This window comes from Cyprinodon variegatus, unplaced genomic scaffold (assembly GCF_000732505.1).
Source record: "Cyprinodon variegatus isolate N-32 unplaced genomic scaffold, C_variegatus-1.0 Scaffold127, whole genome shotgun sequence".
NCBI classification, from domain to species: Eukaryota; Metazoa; Chordata; class Actinopteri; order Cyprinodontiformes; family Cyprinodontidae; genus Cyprinodon; species Cyprinodon variegatus.
Window position 1 is genome coordinate 726,291 of NW_015150580.1, and position 19,007 is coordinate 745,297.

The following is a 19,007-nucleotide window of genomic DNA, read 5'->3' on the forward strand; positions in this document are numbered from 1 at the left end:
TCCTTCCTTCCTTCCTTCCTTCCTTCCTTCCTTCCTTCCTTCCTTCCTTCCTTCAGAGGAAATGTTGCAATTGCTGCTACAATTCCCACAGCTCCAAAACAAAGGTTGTAAGCTTACATTTTTTTCCTCTTCAAATATGCCCACCTATGAGCCCCAGCGGGTCTGACATGCAGAATAATTGCATGCTGAAGAGCCGTGAGGTGTGAGCAGTCAAGCACAACCTGCTGTGAGGGCAACTGATATGAATGGAGAAAAGATGATCCCTCCTGACTTGTCCTGGGAAGTAGCTCTTTGTTCATGGCAGAGTGATGCAGCGATAGATCCACGTGAAATCTATCACACAGCTGCAAGTCTGGCAGTCAACACCAACAACACCCCCCCAACACACACACACCCACCATCACCACCCCCATCCTTATCTGTGCTCCTCAGATGAGCACGTGCAGCCTTTGTTTACAGCCTTTTACAAAGATTCACACCAGTAGTCCTCATTATACTGAGATAAAGGAACATATTTTAAATAATGCTGAGCCTGATACCTACTACACTGACAGCGTTTTGTGAGAATTCATAAAGAGACGCCTGGTCTTTCAATTTGAAATTATAATAGCAAATGGCGCAGTGCTCCTCTTGTTTCTAAATGTGTAACATGTGTATCTGGTTTCATTACAGTGGTGGCTAAAGTGAACGTTTGCCATTCTATATCCGTGACCAAATGAGCTACTAATGCACTGAACATAAAGAATGTTACAAACTTTGTTAGGGGTGAGTATTGGCAATGTGTTGCCATACAATATGCATCATGATTAGGGCTGAAACAATTAATTGGGATTAATCAATTATTGAAATAACGGTCAACTAATTATTAATCGATTAAATGTTAACTGGACCATAGAGATTCTAAAACCTGCCTTTAGATAACAGGGCAACTCACTTAGAGCAGTAATTAAGTTTTAGTTTCACCTGGTTTGATTTTGTAAAAAGTCTTCTTTAAGAAACATTTTATTATTAATTGATTCATCTAAAAAAATTATAATGAAGATTAATTGATTTGCAAAATAATCGTTAGTTGCAGCCCTAATCACGATACTTGGGTCACAGAAGGATATTATCACAATATTGTAAAATCATGATATATTGTGATATTCTACCCCCAGTTATTGTCACAATAAATGTAGTATGTAAAGTGCTGTACAGGCAAATAAAATAGACATAAAAAATTGGTCGAATTGTATGAATGCAAGAAACCTTAAACATGCTAAAAATTATATTCAAGAACTCAATTGTAAATTGCTTTATATGACATATTATCTTGGCTATGATGACAGAGAGTTGATATACTGCAGTGCTCAGTTCTACTTGTTTTTTATCAGACTACCCTTTAAGATAATATTTCGGCTTCAACATCTTTTATAACCTCCGTTGTAAGTTCTCATCAGAAGTGGGCATTTATTGGTTTAACATAAAACAGTTTGATTTATTGTCTAAACAAGAATTTAAAATTAGCGATGATAAAAACCCCCATTAAAAAAAACTGATGAATTGTTGTTTTTTTATTTTATATTTCACTGTTTGACCCTTGGGGCATTTGCAAATTCAAAGTATAGGATTAAATGCAGTCACTACAGGATGTTCAGTGATATAACAATATTTTTATGAAACTGGTATCTTGAAGAAAATCTTGTATTAAATTTGTATATTTGTTCAAGAGTAGTGTTTGTGATTGTGGCTCCATGATTGCTGTGGCATGCACATAGAACTATACAGTAAACTTCAAAGAATGAATCAAGAGTCTTTCAGTACCATAAAATATTGTGATCAGATTTTAAGGCCATATTGCCCTGTGCTTATTTGTCATTTTAGTTGGGAGCAGATACGATCTTCATTGTTTTATGTATTTGACCAGCCCTATGAGTCAGTCTAAAGACTGTTATAGTGGTTATAAGCCTGGTTAGTGTGGCTTATTAATATGTGATTAATCTTGACAATGTAGATTTAGGCTACCAACATCGAAACATGCAACAAAGATGGACCTTGGTTTCGGGCACAAAAATAATAAAGCTATACTCAGGTCAGCCTTACTGTTATCTGCTCAAACTGTTGCTCTCTTTCACTCCATTGACACCTTTCACTTGTAAAAGGTGCTGCTGTTGTTACCACACAATTAAGCTGGTGATTAATGTATTATTTTCACTAATAGAAAAAAGATTTGTATTTCTACAGTTTGACTGGTCACTGATTATGCTGAAATTTGGCTTTGGTCCGTAGATGATTAGGTCATGGCAGGGAAACAACAAAGACAGAATCTATTGCTGTGAATCTGGTTCATTTAAAATTTAGGACTAAACAGCATTGACCTTTTTGAATGTTCCTAATGACAAATGCATCAGTGCTACGTATGGAAGGGTGTAATTTTGCACTCTTGTCAATATTTGATTAGATCTGGAAAACACTCTCAGTGATTTACTGTAAAGGCCATTTTAGACCAGGAAAATAAATCTAATCTGCAGATATAACCTTAGCTTCGTTTATCAGCTTCATCGCCTAAATTTACTCACACAACACCACCAGAAAGACCTTTTAAAATGTAACATTATCTTGAATCAGCAGTCTCTGGATGCATGACAAGGAAATCGATGGTGTCGCTGCTCGAGTGTGACTTGCTATCCATCAGTCGGTGTGCTGACTGGAGCAGCTACTGTAGATGATCTGCTGAGTGGTCAATTTCCTGTTCCCAGTTATAAAGTTGCACATTTCCTCTACAGTATCTGCTCCGTTTTCAGTCCTGATTTCCCCATGGGTTTTTTGTTGCATCGAGACGAAAGGGATTAAAATTAAACAACACAGCTTTGCAACTCTAATCTCAAATCCTGGATAATGAGATCTGAGGGGAATTGTAATTTTTGATGAATTTTGCTTCACTCTAGAGGGTTGAAATTCTCAGAGGCCTGTTTGTGGTGCACAAAAAAAGCAAATATAAGATTTTTTATTTGCACTCCATATTGCACCTCAACAATGCTTCAGTGTTTACATTACTGTTTCCTGGAAGGAGTATAGAGTAAGGAGGTGGGTGGGGGGGGGTGCAGATTCCCCTGTGTCTGATGACTAGATTGCAGTATTTACTCATGCATATTGCACTGCGTTTAGATCAGCTGGAGGGATGGCTTTGAAGAAAGTCGCACAAAGAGGACTGGAGCCTGTTTTTATAAGCCAGTTTAGTCGCTCCTCCTAAGTGCAGTGGATGTTGCCCTGTGAATCACCCGCATCCTGTTGATTTAGGTTTACAGCATGTTCTTCCTATGAGCTTTTGCTTCCTGTCCCAGTCAAGGTTCAGAAAAACAAGGGGCTGGCCAGCTGGTTTGTGGAAGAGAAATATTGGTTGAGTTTGTTTCACATTAAAGCTCTTAAGTTTTGATTTTTTGTAAGCCCTCCGATAATAACAGACAGAAGACAGACATTATGATATAAGCAGGTGGTACCACAACAGTTTGATCTGATACACTGGCATAACATTATCAAAAAAAGATCTCCTGTTCATCTAAAATAGAATATTCTGCCGTATTCTATTAATGTAAAATAATAACTTATAACCAACCATTACCCACATACCAGTGTTATATGATTTAATCCACAGGGTCCTATCTTCACAACCTACAGGATCATTGTGTCCAATTCAGGAGGTTTTTTCAAGAGAAACCTTACTTCTTTTTTTCCCACAACTTTATTTATTCTTTCCTATGATATGGTGACCATTGAACTACATTTCATTAATCACTAAATTTGCTAATTTTTTATTTTTTTTTTGTGTGAAAGATTGCTATGGGGTTTGGGGGGTTGGTGGATAATTTCTGGTATTCACGTGTTACAAAAAATGTGGGGTAAATTAGTTCCAAGGATAAATGTTTACGGTGGGATAATGGAAAATACATTATAATTTTTTGAGTCATTTGTTTATGATATAAATCTTGAACAGTATTTCTTGACAAAATTCTCTATGACTAAGCGTAAAAAGATTTTTGTTTTGCATTTGATCACTGCTGCACTTTATGGAATGGGATTGTTCATTTACTATCTTAAAGCAGTTTTTGTATACAAAATGATTATAATAGTTATCTAAGTCTAAAAGATCAGTCACTTAGCCCAAAAAGCAGTTCCATCAAGGGATACAAATTATTGATTATTAAATTTAATTAATCTAAAGTTAAATAATCTTATTGATCGATTAACCATTAACTCAATATAAGGCATTTATTTTTACCATACAGAGAATTTAAAAAAAGAAAAAAATCAATACATCTAATCAACAACAATATACACTGAATGAATAATCAATATTGTGTTCTCTGTTTTTTAAATTGCACATATCTATAATATATAACTAAATAGGAACATTTTGGTTACTGAATAAAAATAAAATGAATAGAATAAGAATATATATAAAACAGCTACAATCCCTAGTGAAAAGAGATGTGAAACTGTCGTTTAAGGACTGGGTATGTCTCTCTGGCATACTTGTAACTTAATTTCAATAAAGCGGGCGGTAACTATAGTAGGGTCTCTGTTTTTATAGTAATCCAGTGATCAGTGGTGTAGTTGACACTTTTGTACTGTTAGCTATGCTTCTAAGTGGTTGGTTCTGGTTGCTTGCAGAGGAACATTAAAACTTGTAGACATGAGGTGCAAAACTCACAAAAGCCTTCCCTATCTATATGTGGTATCAAGTCTTTTTCTATCATGTCACAAATGTTTTACGCAGTGCCTGACGCTTTTTATCTGATAACATCCTCATCCTCCTCGGGCATCTGTAATTTTTGGTTGAGAAGTTGATGCCGCTTTGCCATGTAGCACATCTGAATGTGCACCGTTTAAGTGATGATTTAAGGAGCTTATCAACTGTTTATATTTTCAGACAGAATTAAATGAAGTGCTTTCTGCATCCTTTTCACTAACAGTGTAAAAGAATCCTGCACCAGATTATTTATGTTTCTCTTCTGGCAAACCCTCAGCATAATTTTTTTATTTTGCATCTATCAATGCAGCTCAGCTTGAAGATAAACAGTGGCGCCCTCTTGATAAAGGTGGCAACACTACAGCACTGAAAGAGGGCATGTCTAAGAGGACGTTATCAGTTATTCAGATATGGCAAATTTTATTTCAATAAAGCATTAACTGAAAGTTAATTGTAAGTTGATAATTTTGCATACATCCTTAATTCCAATAGTCATCCATCATCAAAACCTCTCTTTAGGTTGAGTGCGATAACTTTTTGTGTCTTTTTCAAGAGCAGCATTTAAGAGCTTATAAAGGCAAGTGAAGCAGCTTTTTGATTAAATGGTGCAGCTCAATCTGCTTGCAGTTTGTGATATTTGTGATACTTTCTGGAAGCAGCTTTATCTCAACACCAGCTCAAGCAAAAAGACATGTCTATTCCTGAAGAGATATTTTAAAATCCCTTATTTACACTTGGTCTGCAGAGCCATGAGCAGGGGTTTGAAGTCCCTGCTTACTGATATGCAGATTTTAAATGCATTTTTAGACCAAGAATATGTATTTATTTATGAATTTACTTTATTATCTTACAGAACTCAAAATCTGCAGGTATAGCTTGTTCAGCTTGCTCCAACAAGTTTGCCTAGAGGGAAAGTAACCCCTTGCATCTGTTGTGTTAATGCACGTTTTTGAAATTCCTGTTTACATAAATGTTAACTTTTGCATTTGGTGGAAAATATTGTCATCATCTACAGAAAAAACATATTTATGTCATGAGAATTGTTTCTTCGTTTGAATGTCATTTTAAAATAAGTGCAATAAAAAATTGTTTTATAATTGCCAAGTCTTCATAAATTTAAATTAGCATTTTATTATTCCTGAAGGCATATTTTTTCCACTCCATTAGTGAAAAGTGAATTAGTAGCGTATGTATATAAGATGGTGTTTGTATGTAATGGAGCATAGAAACAGGCTCATTGTCGGGTTTTTCTTCCCTCTGGTGTTGCTCTTTATAAACAGGGTCCTATTAGTGGGCTAATACTTTGCCTGTTATTCTTAACTCATCATTAAACATCTTAAATATGGAATTTCTACCTCTAATCTGGATTTATATGTTGCACATCAGAGCTAGGGAAGACCTAATATGAGTGTGATTGTAACTAGAGTCCCTCCACATGACAGGAAGGGACTCTAAGCTGTTCCATTTATGGGTCTTTTCCCTGGTTTGTATCCTTTTGTGTTCTGCTGTCAGACTGTCTCAGTGTCTTCCTAAATTTCCACTGTCCAGTTAACTTTATACTCCCAAACTTGCCTGCTTACCAATGTTCATATACAGGATAGGATGTAAAGTTTTGTTCTTCCTGGTTGAGTGATGCTACATCATCTTAGTGGGATGATCCCAGTATAGGGATGGGAGGCAGGAGTTGAGAGGATTGCTGATTTGTAGCGAAAGATTGAGCTTTAAGCTATTTCACATATTGCCCCATCAGGCCTGTTTACTTGGTTTTATACCAGTGCTCCCAGTATGATTAAAACCTAAAAATCTTGCTAACAATGTGACTAAAAATCATGGAAACACAAAATGCTGAATGCATGTCCCGTTTGCTGACAAATACTCCTTATCTTCATCTAAATAATTTATGCAGTTTACCTTTTTTTTTTGTTTAACTTTTTCTTATTTGGCATTTATTGCTTGTAACTTTTTCTACGACCAGTCATAACAATGATGCCGTATTAATTTTTATTTTCTAAGATTTTTGTTGTCCTATGATAAATAATATGCATATCCGAATCAATTATGTTAAAAAAAAGATAATGTTTAGGCTTCACAGGTCCATGCCTATTGCTGTTAGGGTAATGCCCTAATTAACAGCTGATTACTTCCAGCCTTAATTGTTTTTGAGGTCTTCAAACTCCGCCGCCTACATGGCAGAGTTCTCAACAGGATTTTTCTATGAGCTTAGTGGGGGGTGTTGATGGTGCAATCACATAATTAGTATATTATAGGTGCATCAACATCAGCAAGACAGAAAGTGTTTAAAATTTCTCCAAATAGATTTAAAACTAAAGATAAACTTTATAAAACATTTTGTGTTCTTCCAGAAGGTAATTTTAACCTGAAATGAAACTAAATATCCAATTCAACTTAAAGACATTTACCAGGGGCACAGGATGAGGTTGCATATGAATTAAATCGAGGGAGAATCTATTTTAGGGTCAAAGAAAAGAATATGTATGTTTATATTTACATCTCGCTTCTTAATTCAGGATCAGCTTTGCAAATGTGTGGCTCATGATCAATAGGGAAACAGAGGAGAGTCCTCCGGTCACTAGTCACTTCTTAAAATAAAAAAAAGTCTGAAAAATCACTAAATATAGTGAAAATGAGGAGATAAATGTGTATTAAAAAAAAGGCACTAGTATTTGTGGATGCCTCACCACAGCCACAGCTCTACATTCCTATACATGTGCTATTTATCAGAAATCCTGCAGCTCCAATTTTCATTGAGGAAATGGGATCTTCTCTCCTTTTTCAACTTTGGTTGTAAACACATCAATCACACTTTTCCATGGTTGTTCTCACACGTTCAAATATCTTTACTTGATGAAACAGATACCAGATTGCTTCTCGGTTCTATTTGAAACCTAATTTGGAGCATGTCTTCACTTCTGTGATTTATCCTCATTTCTTTGCTTTTAATAAAACTGTACTCTGGAATCTCCAAAAGATTATTGTAAGAATTTCAATTAAATGATAAATCCAGTAGGCTGCAAAAAAAGAACAAAATGAATAAAATATTTATTGTGCTGTAATATAAAGTGCATAATGTTAAACACCGTATTTTAAAGCTGCCATCGCACTGCTTAAAATCTTTACATGTATGCTGATAAATTGATAAATAAAAAAATAAATAAAAAACATATCAAATCTGGTTTTCAAGTAAGAAAAGGAAGCAGATTTTGTGGATATTTAAGCTTGAGGAAAACTCAGCATTCCGCTATGTCAGTGTGTGGGAGGTTACTTTTCTTTTTTTAATATTTTATTATTATTATGATTTGATCAATTGACTGCCTTGGGATGATATTTTAATGTAGTTAGTTCCACCAAAACCTAATCTGACTGTAAGGGATGCTATTAGTTGCGGTGGCAGAATGCCTTGAGGCAGAACTGAGAAGCTTCATAATGAGAAATGATGTTATGGTGGAAATGCTTTATTTGAGGCAGTGTCCGAACGTCTGCGCTAACCACTAACCCCACAATCACTGTATAGAGTGGGGACTATATAGTGGACTTTATAGTGAACTCAGTTAACTGATCACTACTGTTCGCTCCCCATTGGTCATGTTAGTCCAGCTCCCTGCAAGGTGCCTGATCATCTTTCTTCTCTTTCGCCCCCAAATAAATCCCATGATTCTGGGATATCTGCTCGCCGAGAGACCTTGGTTGTACAATACTTTTGAAGGTGCATAGTCGAATATTTAAGTCCACTACTTTTCATTCACTTGACATTTAGACACTCATACATAATGGCATAACCACTACATAGTGCTCTATATAGGGGTTATGGTGGACGTTCAGACACAGCCCAAGTCACACTTGCCAGTTTTGTAACAGCTGTGCACAGTAAACATGATAAATTATAACTCATATTGTAATGTAATTTGTAATAGAGTTTGAGAGTGGTGGCCTAGTGGTTAGAGCATTGTGGTTGGGTCTCAGAGGTTCTGAGTTCAAGTCCCACAGGCTCCCACTCTGGGTCCCTGAGCAAGATCCTTAACCCCAGACTGATATTTATCTGAAAATTGATTGATCATTCAATTATCTTATTTTATAGATGCATCGTCATATGTTAATGATGTGTAAAGCTGTAGATCTTGAAGTATCCTGAAAGTCACTAATAAGGAGAGTCAGAGAGTTCTAAAGGCAGAAATAATTATAAATATTCAGGCTAAAAGTCTCGTTTTAAATGACAGGGTCATAAAAGTATTCATAAGATTAGCTATGTATTAGTCTATGTATTTTTTTGTATTTGTTTGTTTGACTTCTTCCTAAAATTAAGAATTTGTATTAGTTGAAATTGAAATATATTTTATATTTGATGATAAACCCTTATAAGAAAAAAGAGCAGAAACAGTTTCTTTTCTGTGTACTTATTCTGTTAGTTATCTCAATGCTTATCTTGTGACCCTTTTGGTAGTCTTGAACTGGTAGAAACATTTTTTTTTGGAAGTAACTCACAGGGGCAGGTCAAAGCATGTCTGTAAACATCGTTCCTCTGAACTGATGCTGGAGGCTGATTCAGACTCAATGGGTGAAGTGGTGTGTGGCAGGAACTGCCCTCAAAGCTTATCTCTATAAAAGGATTTGCTTTGGTACAAACAGAGATCTCTGTATGATGCTCTAATCTGATCCACAACTCTGTGGTGATGGGAATGTCATAGACACCTCTGTCTGTTTGCACGTAACACACGCATAGAAAAATATATACGTTGTTTTGGTCTGACTTCCTCGGAGAACCTCTGGGCCTCCCGGCAGAGCAGAACGGATTAGAGAGTTTCCAATGTAAATCAGGACCGAAGTGAACAATGGAGCAGAACGGAGAGGCAAAGGGTGTAAATCTAAGGCTAGATTGGCTTCACCAAAAAACACCTCTGGACAAGATTTTGCTCTAAGTAATCAGGAAATGTCCAGAAACAAAATAGCTGCATCACAATTGTTGTTTTTCTGTTTTTGTTAAATATAATTGATGGTTATTCATTTTTATGGAAATGTATACAATTTTCTCATCCCATCAGAATCTTAAACCAACCATGACTTGTAAAGAAATTGTTTCTGACAATATTTTCTATGATTGTGTTAGAAAAAGAAATGTTTTTGTGTCCATTTTTTTTTAAGAAATGTGTTTTAATTTCAGGTGCCGGTCATTTTTTATTACAAGGACATCTTTAAATTACATTATTTAATGCACTTATTATTAAAGTATATAAACCCTTGTTGACCTTGGTCTTTTTTTCAAATTACCTTTCATTTTTCTTTTTTTTTTTTAAATCACCTTGGATCTTTTTAGTTGTGATATTGAAAGCAATCCTTTTACTATGCCTTGTGCCCTTTTCATGTGTTCTGTGTGATTTTTATTTTTTATTTTTATATCAAATATTTGATTTATTGGATGGAAACTGAGCAAAACTTAATTTTACACATGCAAATTGTAGTTTGCTCTCTGCCGTCTTTTCGTAGCAGCTCTTTTTAATGCAGCTGAGCTTGACTCTGTGCATCTGCCCATATTAAAGAAAGCTTCTTCTATTATTCAATGGTTTCCTAGATCACACTCCCCTCTGTAAGGCTTCATATTATTTATTTATGAATTCTGAGATCGTATCTGATTTCAAGTGATCCCGCCCATTTGCTTTCCAGGAAATAAGGAATAAATTCAAAAATGTAGAAAATCACAGAGGATTAACGTGTGATATTAATTTCTGATTTTGTTCCTTTTTCACTTGATCCTGTCAGAGTTAACTTTTTCTCCTGTGAGGCTATCATGTTAATACTCAAGCATGACATCTCATTTAACAGGATGTCGTGAAGCAATTGCTCCCTGCATGTTTCCCCCCTTAGTTTCTGTGGGTGAACGGTTCGAGATGGAGAGGCGGGGAGGGCCGGGGGAGATGTGTGCATTAGTAAATAGGAGCAGCTAAGAAAAGAAGAACAGGAAATTGATATAAATGCACACAGGTATTTCTTTAGTTTAGCCTGACCAACTGTTCCCCATTAGACTGCGAGGCATGTGTCTCATTGCTGTAACGAAAACTTTGAAACGTATAAAAAATGTACAAGATGCACAAGAATATAGCTCTGAGTTTCTTCTGGGTTGCAGCATTTTCATTCAAATGAAATTGAGTTTCCCAGATATATGGGCTGCATGGCCTTCCCAGGTGAAGAACTGTGCTGTTTGTCCCCATTTATTTCTCCTCCCACCTCCTCATCTTCTTACCCTGATTTTATGCTCCCTTGTGATTCAGCAAAGTGTTTATTTATTAGATTGCACCAATGTGCAATCTCTGCAGCAGCTAATGCCCTTTATTTATATTTGTACCACTATTTTAATGTTTGAATAGCCTGAAATATTAAGGAGATAATAAAAATGGATTAAAGAGGCATAGAGAAATGTAATGCCTCTACAAAAAAATAAATAAAATAAACAAATGATAAACTAAAGATATATAGATCAAGTTTCTGTCCTAATAGTATTTTGTTCCTAAATAGATTTTCAGAACTAGGAGCGATAACTAAACATAAACAGATGTGTACCATCAGATATGGCAACAATTGATGCAGCTACTTTAGAGAGTCTCATTGTCCTGCAGTGCCACATGGTACCGTCAACCTGCTTTCTTCAAAGACTGACTAATATTAATAAAATATAAATAAACCAATCTACCGCAACTTTAACTTCTAGTGAATTCTCCCCAGAGCCTCCTGTCAGAATTACAAAGAAAAAGAACATCCCTGCTCCTGCTAAACCCTAACAGTGCTTCAGGATGAGAAATATTTGAATTAAATATATTGTGTAAATCATAGGATAAAACCTTTTCATTCAAATAAACACAGATTAATTGCAGTTTCGCCACAAAGTGATTTTAATGAGCCCTGAATTATATCTGATCTTGAGTAGTCTTCTTTATTTTCAGTCTTCTGCTGTATCTGTTTATAATGTAATTTGTACTAGAGCTAGAATGAAATTGCTCTCTCTAGTATCAGTATTAGTAGGGCCATTTACTCTTGCATTTCCCAGCTCTACAGCAAAATCTGAATGCCTCCACAGCTTTAGCTCACGCTTCGGTGAACACAAACATTTATACTGTATTCATGGTGCTATTCCAGTCTTATCCCTCCAGGAGTCATATATTTTTCTTAACGCTTCTTATACTTGACCTAGAACTTTTATTTTTTTATTCTATTTTTACAACTTCACTAGGAAGCACTTGCTTGCTTAGTTCTAGTACTTCCTTAACCCCCTGTGGACACGCACAGTATCAGACCTTTGTGATTGTAAATATTGGCATACATGAAGGGCTTTATTTTAATTTCATAAACTGAATAGGAAGTGAAAAGTTTTTGGTTGAATTTTCCAGGATTTCACATGTTTTTTTTTGTTTTTTTTTTTATCAATAAAGATAAAGACTTAGACTTAGACAACTTATATTGTCACCAGTCCATCGTACCCCTAAATTTCGTTTTGTACAGCTTTCAGACAGTGAATGAGCAGCAGCTTAGCAGGAAAATGAACGTTTTCATTCTATAAAGTGCAGTAGTGATCAAATGTAAACAGTGTGGGGGAAAAAACATGGTGCGAAAAAGCATTGATATGGAAGTTCAGATCAGAAGGTTCTGGGTTTGATTCCTGGCCTTTGGTCTTTTTTTGAAGTTAGTATCTTGTAAGTGTGCATGAGTGGGTTCTCCAGCGTACTCCACTTCTTCCCACAGTTCAACAACATGACTGTTCAGTTAATTGGCGTCTCTAAATTGGCTCTAGATGTGAATGTGTGTGTGTGTGTGTGTGTGTGTATACATGGTTATATGTCTATAGATCCATTTATTGCTGGAGGCACCATGAAGTATACAGCAGTAAAACAATTCCAAAATGATCAGTGTTTGAGATGGACTGGTGACCTGTCCAGAGCGTAACCCGGCTTTCATCCATAGATTGCTGGAAATAAGCCCCAGCCCCCTGTGAACTTAAAGGTAAAGTGGAGGATGTTTTTTTCTGGTTGGATCATCAAATTAAGTGGTCCTTGAAACTGTCTGACATAGTGGAAAAATTGCAAATCTTCTTTTGGAAAGTAAGTCTGTATGAGCGATGCATATAGCAACTAGTAAACAGAGCGTGCACGAGGAGAAATGGGTGCATGCACGCTCTCGCACACGTTTAATAGACGTTCCCTCTTAGGATCAGGTACTGGGTTGTCCATGTGCATTTTTTTTTTTTCAAAAATGTGTGAAAATCCTCCACTGTACCTTTTAAGAATAAGTAACGGATGGATGGTGGATGGACAGGAGGGTAAAAACAGTTGAGGGATAGATGGAATGTCCTGCAGTAAAACTATGTCAAAAATAATGATTATTATCTGTTTTTGAATAGGGCTATGCTGATATTTCATTATTATTTTTCTTTTACTTTGAACATACAGACAGTGACGTTTACAAGCTGTACTTGATTACACCATTGAAATGCACTCGACAGGTAAAAGCCCTCCAATTGAGGGGAGTTCAAACAGTTCAAATGTTCGGTTCTTTTTCTGCTTTTATAAAGACTCCTTCAGATTGGCTGCCATTAGACTGCTGAATGTTGTTTAAAATGGGGTTTACAAAAAAGCCCTGAATGTTGGAAACTGTAAACCATATATACCAGTCTTATGTTTACATTTTATCACTACTGCACTTTAAAAATGGAAATGTCTTGAGAGCTATAGTGAACAAAATTTATTTTTGTATACACTCTGTGTACAAAATGACAAAGTCTAAGATTTGGAGAGCTTTTAGAAATATGACTAAATGGACCTATATGCTGATTGAAGAAAACGGAGTAGTACTTTATGGATAAATATTAGATCAAATTTGGGAAAAGTGGTAAATAATTTGTTTTGGTCTTGAATGTCGCCTAACAACACCTTTTTTTTAATCAAGGTTGTGTCAATCCTCTGTTCCTTGGAGCTTTTAACTGTTTTGTAAATTGTACAGTTTCTCCTTTTTCTTGGTTACGGCCTTTAGGGAAGTTGACTTTTCACTGTCCTCTCTTCTGCTTTTATGTACTGCTGCTCCTCCTTCTCACCAGACAGAAACTACATCTTACCTCGCTGCATCCTCCATCATCTTATCTGTTTATTGTCTCGTCCTGTTAATTGACTAACATGCTCCTTCCTTCTTATTCTCTTAAAGGCATCCAGTGCCTCCAGTTCCTGGTGAACTCATGCTGGCTCAGACCAAACTGATGACCCACTGAGACCCACTACCAGATACTGGATTATCTCTTTAAACCTTCAGCTTTCTGGATATCTTTGCGTTAAAGAAAAAGAAAACAGCGTGACCCCTGGACTGGAGAAGAACCATGGCAACTGCCACTTCAGATCTGAGAGTCGCTGCACTCTAATCCAACTCTCAGTCAGGTAATTCAGAATTTTTTACGTATATAATAATTATTTAACAAAACTTTTGAATATAAACATGTTTGAAATAAGCCTTCCTGGAACTTCTTGGTAATTTTGCCTGTTTTAGTGAGTGTTTAAAGGCTTTTCTCTGACAGTTTGAATTACAGGTTCATTACATGGTTTCCTTTAAATAGAGTTCCCCATTTTGGATATTTGTAGAAATGACCAGTAGCAGAGCATACCGTAAAACAGGAAGTGAGGAATGACGATGAATCACTAATTACAATCAGACTCAAACCTAATGCTTCCCTTGAGAAAATGTCCTGAACATAGATTCAAAGTGCAGCAATTTACAGGGTTTATGTGAGGATATGAAGGGGAGTTAGAGAAAAAGGATTAAATTTGTTAAACTTTGCAAGATGATTTGGCATTTATCTGTTTGAAATTTAAGCATCATAAATTAAACATTTTACATTCTAGTGCCTCCAGTTTCTGGTGAACTCATATTTACAAAGACCACAATGATAAACCAATGAGACCCAATTCCAGATACTGGGGTTATCTCTTTCAACCTTCAGCTGTCTGGATATCATTCACATTCTCCCTAGTCTGACCCGCTCTTGGATTCATAACCATTACCTCCTGCTTCTTAATGTGGGGGTAACAACCCCTAGTGTGATCAGGACAGGAGGAGGGTATATATTTTTTAGACACCTGGGATTAACCATTTCTACATATGGCCTAAATTGTGCATTCTAGTTTTGTTGATTTCTTTTTTTCAGGCTTATGTTGCTGTTGGAAGGTGAACACCCAACCCATCCTTTATGGCTTTGTGGTCTCTACTACTCACTACATTAATGCTTATCTTCCCATCACCTGTGACTCCATGATGTTGTCACAACATTGTAGTTTTCTTTTAAATACAGGGAATAGCATTAAGGTCAAAGAAATGTAAGAAACTTCTTCCAATTCTATTTACTGTTAAAAGATTGCTAATTCTGTCCGTTTGTCAATTCACAAGAATGTCAGTATGGACAATTGCTGGTCAATGGGTCAATTGGAACAGAAGCAGACTCGTGACGTCACCACACACTTGGCTTGTCTGTAGCTGTGTATCACCTCCTGTTATTTATAGTCTCTAGAGTACAATACAATCTTACTTTTTTTCATTTAGTGAGGAAATGATATTGGACACAGTCAGATAAACACAAATCAAATGAACATTTTGCCAGATAAAACAAAAAAAACTCGCCATCAGAGCCAGCGGAACTTCCCACACTTCTCTGCAGACGAGTCCACTGGTTGCCGCGGTCCTCTCAACTTCCTCTGAACTTCAGATTTTTTTTTTATCACGCACTAAATACATAAATGGGCCATAGAAGGGACACTTAAAAGCATATTATTCTCTCCTTAAATGATAGTAAAATGTACTTTTATAGAACAACAAAGACAGAAAAGTGAACTTTTAACTTAATACTCTGAGCTATGTGAGCGCTAAGCTGGAAAGATGTGCTGCCACGATGCATGCTGGGACAGCTGTCAATCTCAAAAAACGAACAACTTTGCTCTGAAGCATACGCGGTAAAGAGGGAAGGGCGAGAACAACATCAGGGGACTTTGTACGTTCTCGGTCTGCTGTTCTTGTGAATTGGAACAGTACAAGGGCTGATGGTGATGACATTTCATGAGTACACAAGCACATGAGAAAGCACAAGTACACACATTGAGAAACAGCCTCTGTTTTGTAATCTAAATTGTGTCTTCTAAAAGAGACATATGCTTTTAAATTTTCCTTTTCTTATTTAAATCTTTTAGTTGTGGTCCACCTAAATTTAAACTGTAAAACCTTGGTCTGATTGTGCTGCCATTGCAGCTCCTCAGGCATCCGTTTTACAAATTTTATAAGTTTTATATGTTTTTAGTGTTGCTGAGGGCTCTTTGAATGCAGATGAGGCATTACAAACCTCACCTCCAATCAGATTAGACTTAGACTTAGAGACTGAGACAACTTTTATTTTTATTTTGTATACACGGAGTGTAGACAAAATGAAATTTTGTTTTCTACAGCTATCATGACGTTTCCATTTCTCAAAGTGCAGCAGTGATCAAATGTAACCAGTGTGGGAGAAAAAAAATGGTGCAAAAAAAAGAAAAAACGCATTGGTTGCGGAGCATTCCACTTCACCCTGTTTGTCCATGTTTGTAGTTCTATAGCAGAGGTATGATTATCTAACGGTGTGGAAAGTTCTTATTTTGAAAAAGTCCAAGCATTCCATATTTGAACCAAGAGCGAGAGGAGAGTAAGAAAATAAACGTAAACGGAAACAATGACGAATGTAAGTTTACTGTTGTGAGCCTCATGAAATCTTTATTGTTCTCAAACAATAGCAGAAAAAACAGTTGCAACATTGGCTGTAACAGCAATATTTTAACACAAACTACACCTAAGATTCCTTTTAAATGCTACCACAATATGGATGAACATATTTATACAAGAACTTCACTGCATACATTTGGATCATGTTTTCCCTAAATAAAAATATATTGTTCATTTTTTTTTAATCTAATATTGGTATATAAAGTATTTCAGCTAATCCTTCATATTGGCAGAAGCTGCAGAAGAACCTATTCTCTGAAGTACTTTAGAAAAAGAGGATGATCATTGCTAATGGCGGTAGGTTTTTAATGAAAAAAAAAGTTAAGCTAGGCCCTTTAAAAAGTTTCTGATGTTGGAGGATGGGGTGATGACTCATGTGAATTAATAATAACCAGCAACCGGATATTAGATTTATCAGCTTGATCCTTCAGTTTTCTTCAACCTGATGTACTAAAATACTGCAACAAAAAATAAGCAAAATGTAACAGAATGGAGAAACTATGTGCTAAAAATATAACCAATACAGCATCTAACTGTATCAACACAGGACCTGGGGAAACTCAACAATATCTTTTTTTGGACTTTTAGAGAATGTAATACACAAAACAAGTTATTAAAGAGAGCTGAAAAAGGGGGAATTCGAATATGTCCTTTAAACTGAGAGTTGGAGGGAGTGGTGATGATTTACATTTCTTAGTTTTGCTCTTAAAGGTTGAGTATGACTTTTAAGGGCCTGCATTGCATATATGCATCACTGTCAGGAATCCCTGGTATTAATTAAGGATACCTGGGGTGTTTTTTCACTATTGAAATATTAATTGCTATGATAAACCTGCAGTGTGAACAACCAAAAGGCTGCTTTTTAAGGTTTTATTTGTTTGCCTGTGCAACTGAACTCCACCCAAAAGATGTCAGATTATGGTAGCGAATACTGTAAGCGTTTTCAGGAAGTTGTGATTCACAGTCTAGTTTTAAAATTGAATCCATATCCTTTTGAAACTATTTACAGAAACATAAACGACCAGAGTAGCAAAAAAAAAAAAAAAAGCTGCTTTAAATATTTAAATAGTCCTTTATAAAATCCATCCCATTTAATTTAGTATTGTAGGCATTTATTTTAGGCTGCAACTAAGGCAAAACGATTTATCTTTCAATAATTTTTTCTATAAATCCATTAATAATTGGATTGCTAAAGATTCCTTAAAGAAGATTTTTGTAAAGAAATTAAACCAGGTGAAACTAAAACTTTTCCACCTATTGAGTTTTGGAAAGATAATATTGACAGCGAAAACTTTTTTACATCTTAAATGCAAAATGTTTACTTATATATTTTTATTTTGATATAATTACTTCTCTAAGTGTGTTGCTCTGTCAGTTAAAGGCATGTTTTAGAGTCTATTCTCCAGTTAACGATTAATAGATTACTAAATTACTTGGCAATTATTTCAATAATCGGTTAATCACGATTAATCCGATTAATTGCTTCAGGCCTATTTGTATTGAATACAGAGACCCGGTGTAATTATAAGGAATGGAGTAATATGTGTTTCATAGAAACAGGCACCTCTTGAAACACCCTAGGGATGGCCATACAGTACTATATAAGATTTCCTGCCTGGTTTAGACTACCAGAGAAAACCCAGCTATAAGACCTGTCACCCTGACATCCAAAATCACAAAGTCCCTACAGAGACTCCTGTTGAGCAAGCAGGCAAGTAGCTATCAGGACCCCCTGCAGTTTGCCTTTTTCGCCTTGGAGTTGAAGATGCTGTCATGCATCTGCTTCAACAAACCCACTGTTATTTAGAAAAAGCAGAGAGATCATGTTCTTTGATTTCTCCAGTGTTTTTAACATGATTCAGCCTTATGTGCTTTGTCAAAAACTCCAGAAGACTCAGGTTGAAGCCTGAGCAAACGCCTAGATCAAAGACCACAGTTTGAGACTAAAGGATCAAGTGTATAACCATGTAGTCAGGAGGATAGCAGAACCACAGGGGTCGGCACTCTAACCATTCCTCTTTGACCTGTACATATCTGAAAAAAAGAAAAAAAAAAACAATTTCAGGAGGGCAATTTTTTGTAAAGAAGGAACAGGCACCACCTTGGGTCCATCCAAGCACATCCCTGCCAACAGATTACAGAGGAAGAAATCACTTTCTCCATAATAGGCTTATGAAATATATGCAACATCTTGCTGTAAACAATCAATCACATAAGCTTCATCAGGAAGCAGAGAGCAAAACCACCACTGTCTGTTTTTCAGGTGAACACTGAGGTATGTGTACTCCTCCACTGCCTCCAATTCTTTTCCCATGAGGTTAATATCATTTGTCTTGTTGTTGTTTCTCCTGAAATCTACAATCATCTCCCATTTTATTCCCGTTGAGGATCAGATGATTGTTTCCACACCAGGCAGTTTTAACAGCCTCCTGTGATTTGCTTTTTGTCCATCTCTAAAGCTCCCAAAGTCTGTAGAGTTTTCCGAGTATTTCTA

At 36.1% G+C, this 19,007-nt stretch overlaps 1 protein-coding gene across 3 annotated transcripts in view; it reads left to right on the forward strand.

The window, feature by feature from the left end:
* Positions 1–19,007, forward strand: part of ptpre (protein tyrosine phosphatase, receptor type E) — an 82,640-nt gene that overhangs the window by 23,967 nt on the left and 39,666 nt on the right. For all 3 annotated transcript variants that reach the window (XM_015375936.1, XM_015375938.1, XM_015375937.1), the window contains exon 2: positions 13,928–14,154. The gene's annotated coding sequence lies outside the window, so the exon portion shown is untranslated. The remainder of the gene's footprint in view (positions 1–13,927; positions 14,155–19,007) is intronic.